The sequence below is a fragment of the Cicer arietinum genome, chromosome 6 (assembly GCF_000331145.2).
Source record: "Cicer arietinum cultivar CDC Frontier isolate Library 1 chromosome 6, Cicar.CDCFrontier_v2.0, whole genome shotgun sequence".
NCBI lineage: Eukaryota > Viridiplantae > Streptophyta > Magnoliopsida > Fabales > Fabaceae > Cicer > Cicer arietinum.
In genome coordinates, this window is record NC_021165.2 from 30,660,900 (window position 1) to 30,670,871 (window position 9,972).

The following is a 9,972-nucleotide window of genomic DNA, read 5'->3' on the forward strand; positions in this document are numbered from 1 at the left end:
TTCGTTGAATATTGCAAAAAATTGATAGAAGAATTGGAGGAGAAGATTGGTTGTCCTATTAAAAGAGAAGATTGAAATCCCATAGTCAATGTAGTTTTTAATTTGAATCATGATGTACTCTTTTTCTTATCAATGAAGGATTTTCTATTTTGATTTCCAGTCCTCATATTTTCTTCACTAATAATTTGTTCTTGCTATTACCTAAGGCGCATGATTCCCCACTATCCAACTATCATAATTAACTAATTTATTTCTTTTCCATCACATTCATATTTTAATACTCATAGAAATTTTATTTATTTTTATTTTTTTTAATATAAAAAAACAGAGAAAAAAAAATCAATAAAGCTGATTCCCCGACACCCTTATCGAACGCGCGTGAATTCCAAGATCATGGATGAACTCGAGCAAAACCAAGGGGTGATAAGAGCGGATGTCAACCAACTGAAGGAAAAGGTTGATCGAATCTTAGAAGCTATACATGCTTTGGCAAGGAAGGAGAATACAGATGGGGATCCTCCAATTGTAAATGAAGAACACCAAACTACTCCTTCTCATCCACCGGGTTTTACCCCGACTAACCAACAATTCCGCACTGCAACTATGCAATTTCCTATATATGGTCTCCCGCCTGGTTATACTCCGCATGTAGTCATCAAACCCATAGAAAATAACCAAAACCACTCAGCTGTCAATCCCCAAAACTTAAACCAATCACAAATCACACCTCATCTGGGCTATGTGCCACCCCAAAACACTATACCCACAAAAAATATTCCATATAGTGTAACTCAAGTGCCCCATTTTGATGCTAATGGGAATTGGCATCAACCTCACATTGGGGATGATACACAATCAAAAGAAAAATTCCATGTCTTAGAAGAACGAATAAAAGCAATTAAGGGGAATAATGTTTATGGTCTCGAAGCTTTCGACATGTGTTTGGTTCTTGATGTAACTATCCCTCCAAAATTCAAGGTTCCTGGCTTTGAAAAATACAAAGGCAACACATGTCCTAAAAATCATCTAACTATGTATTGCAGAAAAATGGATTCTCATGCTCATAACGATAAACTTCTCATTCATTTTTTTCAATATAGTTTGAGTGGGGCATCGTTAAGTTGGTATATGCATCTTGAGCGAAGTCGTATTCGTTCGTGGAAAGACTTGGCTGATGCCTTCTTGAGGCAATACATGTACAACATTGACATGGCCCCTGATAGGATGCAATTGCAAAATTCATTGAAAAATGACAACGAAGCTTTCAAAGAATACGCGCAACGGCGGAGGGAAATGGCATCACAAGTAGAACCTCCTTTATCTGAAAGAGAAATGGTTGGTATGTTTATGGATACTCTCTATTCGCCTTTTTATGATAAGATGATTGAGAGTATGTCATCAAACTTTTCTGACCTTGTCATGATAGGAGAAATGATAGAAAATGGGATGAGGAGTGGCAAGATTGTATGTGCAGCAACTGACATAAAAAGACCCCAAGCGACCTTCACAGAAAAGAAAGAAGGGGACGCTAACGCTGTAATTGTAAATCCCAGAGTCTCCTATTTTCCACCCATCAATTCTTATCAACCCCCAAACTTCCAGCCCCCGATACCACAAACTCCTTACATTCCTTATCCATATGCGGCCGCAACCACACAAGCTTCATACCCTCAATATCACCCTTCAAGACCACCTTTTTATCAACCACCACCTACCGCATTTTTCCAACAAAGTCAATGGAACCAAAATCCAATCTCAAATCACTACAGACCACCTGCCAATCGAGAAAAAAGAATAAACCGTTTTGACCCAATTCCCGTCACCTACAGTCAATTGTTGCCTCACTTACTTCAAAATTCAATGGTAGTCCTGAGGCCAATGAAACCTCTAGAACCACCATTCCCTAAATGGTATAATCCAAACGTCAAATGTGAATACCATGCCGGAGTTGTAGGGCATTTCGTCGAAGATTGTCAAGCCTTAAAAACTAAAGTGCAAGAATTTATTAATTCAAAATGCTTACCTTCAAGGAAGACAATCCCAACGTAGGGAATAATCCTTTGCCGGGTCACAGAGATGCCGCTGTCAATCTCATTGAAGAAGAGATAGACCAGTACACAAAAGATGATTATGTGTCAACCATAGAGTCATGCATGGAAAATGATAGATCTTTTCCAAGACCATTGGAAATCCTCTATAGAAAAGAGAATCCTAAGCCAACTCATAGTAGGAAAAATGCAATTATTGTCCAAACACCAACCTCTTTTCCTTATGAAAATAACAGGGCGGTACCATGGAGTTATGAAGTCACATCCCATTTAGTCAACCCCCAATTAGGCGATAGCTCTAAACATCAAGGTATTGATGTCACCAATATTTCAGGAACAACTCAGGAAAAAGGAAGGTCATGGAAAAAAGGGGAAAGAGGTTGTGTATCATGCCATAAAAGGACCAGAAATTTGCAAAAAGACGGTGCCTACAGAAGAAGCTAATGAATTTTTGAAGTTTATAAAGCAAAATGAGTATAAGGTGGTAGATCAACTAAATCAAACCCCTTCCAAGATATCTATTCTTTCTTTGTTATTAAACTCTGAAGCGCACAGAAGGGCACTGATGAAAATTTTAAATGAGGCTCATGTTACTCATGATATCACTATCGACCAATATGATGGGGTTGTCGGTAATATCATCGCTAGTAGCAGTTTGAGTTTTAGCGATGTTGAATTACCAGCTGAGGGGATGGAGCATAATAAAACACTACATATCTCTGTTAGGTGTCATGACCATATTCTTGATCGAGTGCTAATTGATAACGGTTCATCGTTAAATGCCATGCCAAAATCAACACTATCAAAACTATTTGTTGACGGGGCTTGCTTGGAGCCAAGTACTATGGTGGTGAAAGCGTTTGATGGATCCAGAAGACAAGTTGTTGGAGAGATTGACCTTCCGATTCAAATCGGACCTCATAACTTTGGAATAACCTTCCAAGTGATGGATATTAAGCGGGCGTATAGTTGCCTTTTAGGGAGACCGTGGATTCACGCTGCTGGAGCAGTAACATCCACTCTCCATCAAAAGCTAAAGTTTATAGTGAACAATAAGCTGGTGATAATATCTGGGAAAGAAGATATGATAGTGAATCATCTATCTTCTATGGGATACATTGAAGAAGCAGAGGAAGCCATTGAGACTTTCTTCCAAGCATTAGAAATTGCCAATGCTATCTTCATGGGTGAAGGATTTCGTTTAAAAGAACCAAAACTATCTACCACATCATTGAAGTTTACAAAATCCATGTTGGAAGGAGGAGCTTTTGTTAAATTCGGGAAATTGATAGAAATACCAGAAAAGAAGGATAAGTACGGGTTGAGATATGTACCTACCAAGCCGATCAAGAGAATGCTGTAAAAGAAAAACAAGAAAGCAAGCTAGCTCGTTGGGAAAATCGGGTACCAAATTCACAAAAGATCCATATTTGTGACATTCATCAAACTTTTCAAAGCGCTGGAATGATATATGCTGATCAAGTGGCTGTTGTAGAAGAGGATCGTGTTGATGATGATACCCTCAAATTGGTGTACCCTTGTTCTCCAAATACCAATCTCAATAATTGGAAGATCATCGAGTTTCCCGTGTTTGTTAATTCATGTTCAAAGTAATTGTGTATTTTAATTCCTTTTGCTCTACCCAAGGCTATAAGGATAACTAATATGGCACATGTATTTCAATTCCGTACTTATTATCAATAAATGCATTTTTGAATTCTCTAGTGGTTTTTGTTTTTCTCTTTTCTTTTTCTTTGGCAATCTTTATTCATATTTCTTTTTTCCTTTTTCTTCTTAATTTAAACCATGCAGATTCAAAAATGAATATGTTGAAAATAGTAGCGTTAGAACACTTTCTTGTAATTTTGAACACCCAATTAATCACGCTGATGAGGATTGTGAAGACGATTGTGAGCCTCCCCCATAACTAGAAAGGTTAATTGAACAGGAAGCTAAGATAATCCAACCCTATCAAGAACCTTTTGAGGTGATCAATTTAGAGACTGAGCATGATAAGAAAGAAGTTAAAATTGGTATGTCTATGAAAGAAAGTGAACGAGAAAAGCTGGTAAAACTTTTATTTGATTATGTGGATGTCTTTGCATGGTCATATCAGGATATGCCTGAGCTAGACACTAATATAGTTGAACACAAGCTACCACTCAAGCCTGAATGTGCTCCAATTAAGCAGAAATTGAGGAGGATGAGGCCTAATATGTCACTTAAAATTAGAGAAGAAGTCAAGAAACAATTTGATGCTGGTTTCTTTGCTGTGGCAAAATATCCTCAATGGGTTGCTAACATTGTTCCAGTTCCAAAGAAAGATGGAAAAGTTCGAATGTGTGTTGATTATCGGGATTTAAATAAAGCTAGTCCAAAAGATGATTTTCCTTTGCCTCACATTGATGTCCTAGTAGATAGCACTGCTCAATATTCTCTTTTCTCCTTCATGGATGGTTTCTCAGGATATAATCAAATTAAGATGGCTCCCAAAGATATGGAGAAAACTACATTCATTCCACAATGGGGGACTTTCTGTTACAAAGTGATGCCATTTGGATTGAAGAATGCTGGCGCAACCTACCAAAGGGCAATGGTAACTTTGTTTCATGACATGATGCATAAAGAAATAGAGGTTTATGTTGACGATATGATTGCAAAATCTCGAACCGAAGAAGACCATGTTGTTAACCTTCAAAAGTTATTTGTGTGACTAAGGAAGTTCAAACTCCGTTTAAACCCTTCTAAATGCACTTTTGTTGTAAGATCAGGCAAGTTACTTGGGTTTATCGTTAGTCAAAAAGGGATAGAAGGGGATCCAGATAAAGTAAAAGCAATACAAGATATGCCCGCTCCATGCACGGAAAAAGAAGTTTGTGGCTTTTTGGGCAGATTGAATTACATTGCCAGGTTCATATCGCATCTCACCGCTACATGCGAGCCAATTTTCAAGTTGTTGCGCAAAGACCAAAAGGTTGAATGGAATGAGAATTGTCAAAAAGCTTTCGAAAAGATTAAGCAATAATTGTCAAAACCTCCAATATTAGTGCCTTCAGTTCCTGGAAAACCACTTATTATGTACTTAACAGTACTTGACGAGTCAATGGGTTGTGTACTGGGGCAGCATGACGAATCTGGTAAGAAAGAACATGCTATTTATTATTTGAGCAAAAAGTTCACCAGCTATGAAACAAGGTATTCACTGCTTGAACGAACATGTTGCGCATTAGCATGGGCTGCTCGTCGGTTGAGGCAATACATGTTATGTCATACAACTTGGTTGGTGTCTAAAATGGACCCAATTAAGTACATATTTGAGAAACCTACTCTTACTGGAAGGATTGTCCGTTGGCAGATGTTGCTATCAGAATACAATTTGGTATACGTTACACAAAAAGCTATAAAAGGAAGTGCCCTAGCAGAGTATTTGGCCCAACAACCTGTAGAAGATTATCAATCAATGCAGTGTGAATTCCTTGATGAAGGCATCATGACTTTATTTGAAGAGAATGAATCACCTGATAAAGAAAAATGGACGCTAGTGTTTGATGGTGCTTCTAACGCGTTAGGTCATGGAATTGGAGCAATTTTGATTTCTCCGGAGAACCAGTTTACTCCATTTACGGCTAGATTGTGTTTTGATTGCACAAACAATATTGTAGAATATGAAGCATGTGTCATGGGCATTAAAGCAGCCATTGAGTCAAAGATAAATTTTTTTGAGGTATATGGAGACTCATCTTTGGTTATCCATCAAACTAAAGGAGAGTAGGAAACTCGAGATTCCAAATTGGTTACGTATCATACACATATCAAAGAATTGGTAGAAAACTTCGAGCATATCACTTTTCACCATATTCCTCGAGAAGAAAACCAATTGGCTGATGCGTTGGCCACATTACCATCAATGTTCAAAATAAGCGTTGGTCAGGATGTGCCTGTCATAAAAATTCAACAAAAGGATAAGCCAGCATATTGCTTATCGATAGAAGAATAGCTTGATAACAAACCATGGTTTTATGATATCAAATCCTATGTAAAGAATAGGGAATATCCATCAGGTATTTCAAAGAATGACAATAGGGTTTTGAGGAGGTTGTCAATGAACTTCTTCTTAAATGGTGACGTGCTTTATAAGAGGAATCATGATATGGTTCTCTTCAGATGTGTGGATAAAGCAGGAGCAAAAAAGATCATTCAATAGGTTCACGAAGGTTCTTTTGGAACTCATGCAAATGGACACGCAATGGCAAGAAAAATCTTGAGGGCTGGCTATTATTGGTTGACTATGGAATCTGATTGCTTTAGTTACGTAAAGAAATGTCATAAATGTCAAATATATGCTGATAAAGTACATGTACCGCCCACCTCTTTGAATGTTTTAACATCACCATGGCCGTTTTCAATGTGGGGGATGGGTGTTATTGGACTCATCGAGCCAAAAGCTTCCAATGGTCACCGATTTATCCTGGTAGCTATTGATTACTTCACAAAATGGGTTGAAGCCGCTTCTTATGCCAATGTGACGAGAAGTGTGGTTGTTAAATTCATCAAAAGAGAATTGATTTGTCGATATGTCTTACCAAATAAGATAATCACTGACAATGCGACTAATCTGAATAATAAAATGATGAAGGAGTTGTGTGATAGTTTCAAAATTCAGCATCATAATTTTTCGCCATATCGTCCAAAAATGAATGGGGCTGTAGAAGCAGCAAATAAGAATATCAAGAAGATTATACAAAAGATGGTGGAGACATATAAGGATTGGCATGAAATGTGTCCCTTTGCATTACATGGCTATAGAACCTCTGTTCGTACCTCAACAGGGGCAACTCCTTTCTCATTGGTGTATGGAATGCAAGCGGTACTTCCCATTGAAGTTGAAATTCCCTCGATCAGAGTCTTGATGGAAACAAAATTGGAAGAGGCTAAGTGGGTTCAATCACGATTTGATCAATTAAATCTCATAGAAGAAAAAAGAATGATAGCTCTATGTCACGGCTAGCTATATCAAAAAAGACTTAAAAAGGCATGCGAGAAAAAAGTTCGTCCTCGAGAGTTTCAAGAAGGGGACTTGGTGTTAAAGAAAATATTGCCCATAAAAAAAGATTTTCGTGGAAAGTGGACCCCAAATTACGAAGGACCATATGTTGTGAAAAAAACTTTTTCTGGAGGAGCTCTACTACTCGCAGAAATGGATGGAGATGACCTTCCACTTCCAATAAATTCAGATGCAGTCAAAAAATATTATGCTTAAAAAAAATGATGGGCTCGCTAGGTTGAAAACCTGAAAAGGCGACCTAGGCAAAAACTAGAGCATCCCGATGGATTGAAAACTTGAAAAAGCGGTCCATGCAAAAGTTAGGGATAAGCGCTTCAGATTAGGGCAATTATTATTCTTGCAGATGATGAACAAAGAAAACGAAACATCAAACATGACATTGATGGAGAAGGACCAAGGCAAGCAAGAAAACAAATAAACAAATAAAAAAAACTCTATATATACGCCCTATCAAATTTCAAAAAGGGGGAGGGATCTGAGATTAATACTGATAAAAAACACATAAAAAGAAAGAGAAGAAGAAGAAACGAAAGGCATCACCGTCCCAACTTCCACCGCACACCATCGTATATGTCTTCACCGATATCTAAAAAGGCATGTATCTTCTCATTATCTTCATGGTTGCTGTTTTTCGAACATTATATTATTAGATTGGAAGCTAAAATTTGAAACTAGAGTTGGTTTATTTAAAAGATGAAATTTTATTTTGTTTGTGAGGATGTTGATTTTGGTTGAGATCATTTTAGTTGTGATAGTAAAGCTTAAAATTGGTTTTATTTTCTACTGGATGCTTAGCTTCAGATTTTTCAATTTGTGCCAAGTTTGCTTTTTTTGTTGATAGGCTTTAGGAAAGCACGCTTGCTTGCCAGCCTGTATGAACGGCTGCTACCAGGCTGTTCACGAGACTTTGCTTTGCTATTAGCTAGTCATTATAGCCTTGCTAGTCATTATATTCCCATAACTTATTTCCATTTAATTAATAAAATTTCTTGTTTGATTTCTATTTAATTTCCCTTTTATTATAAAATAATTACAAATATAATTAAATGATAATAAACATCATTTATTTTATGAGTGATATTAATCGATTTTCTTTTTAACTTTGAATTGTGCTATTTAATACCAAAATGAATTTTGTTTCAATCAATTATTTAGTTAAAAGTTATTTTGAAAGAGCTCACATATGAATATTTTTTTTATTATTATTAAAATGTTTATTTATTTAATAGATCATATTACAAGTCCATATATCTTTTTACCATTTTTTTTGCTTTTTTTGTGTTTACTACTGATTTTATTTCGTAGAACTATTTAAACTTATTTAATATTTAACATCAATTTTTAATTTTTTTTATTTATTTAAAAAAAAAAGGCAAAGATAATTTATAATTGAATTTGAAGGGTTAATTAGATGAGACATTTTTTTTAATCTTTTTTAGGACGCAAATTGTTACAACCTGATAATTCTAAAATTTATTTTTATAAATAATTAAATGTTAAATCGACTTTTTTAAATTTGATTATTTAGACATGACCTTTTTTTTTTATCTTCGAGTTGTTAAAACACAAGTTGTACTACTTGGTGGTTTCGAAACTCAATTTTAAAAAATCGAGAATAATAAAATATTTTTAGAGGATTAAATTAGATGTGACATCTTCTTTATTCTTTGAGTTTTGGGACACAAGTTGTACAACTTGATAGCCCTAAAACTCGTATTTCAAAATATTTTTTTAAGTCAAACAAATTTATTTGCTTTTCTTGTCAAAACATTTTTTTAAATATAACAAAACCCATTTTCGTTAAAAAAAAAACCAACACATCAACATTTTCTACATTAAGAACTACGTAGCTTGAATTTCTCAATCGCACCAGGAGATACGTAGGAGCAAGATCGCATTCTTGTCAAGCGCCTTAAATTTTTTATTTTATTTTTGTTTTTTTATTCCTTGAACACATTTATTCCAAAATCATATTTATATAATAATAATAATAATCGTTATTCATATTTAATAATAAAGATAAATAATTATACTTAAGTTAAATTAATTTTGCACAATTAATTATAGGTAACCGTTGTTTTAACGGATGTCGTAGGGTGTTAATACATTCCTTACGCATAATCGACTCCCGAATTCAAAATTTGGTTTCAAAGACTATTTATTTTTTTTTTCTATTTTTAAGGGTTTTCCAATATTTTCCCTATTTTAAAATAAATTTTGGTGGCGACTCCATTGAATTCGAGAAACACTCGAAATTTTAGGCCGCGACAATATTAATCGTCATGGATACAACTTACATCATATATTAATAATAACAATTCCAATCAAAAATAATAATAATCAATCATATATACAAAGAAAATTGTTACATATTGATAAATAAGAGTATGAAAATTAGCTATACTATCGGATTACAAATTTATTGACTTTTACCTAAAAAATATATATAAATGACAATGATTAAATAACTAAAATAAAAATCAAATTGAATCCCCACACGGAGTTCTATATATCAAGCAGCATCACAATCCATGTGCAACTAGGTGGGGACAAATGTGGGTTTTGTTCTTGCACATGATTAATTGAAAAAATTCACATTCATTTTTGTTTTTTATTGGGGGTTAAAATTTAAGTTTTTATTTCCACTTGTGAAAGGTTTCAGTTTTTTTCATCTTGTATCAGCACTCATTTCATATATATATATAAAATAATTAATTTAAAAATTATATTTATTATAATTAATATAAAAATAATTATTATTATTATACAATAATAAAATTAAAAAAAATATTAAAATATTTTTTATAAAAAAATTATAACTTTTAATATTTTAAAAATATTAAATATACTGTATATGTA

General features: G+C 34.5%; 1 pseudogene; it reads left to right on the forward strand.

The window, feature by feature from the left end:
- The first annotated feature begins 393 nt into the window (after nucleotides 1-393).
- LOC113787104 (uncharacterized) lies at nucleotides 394-7,868 on the forward strand (annotated as a pseudogene).
- Nucleotides 7,869-9,972: the final 2,104 nt, after the last annotated feature.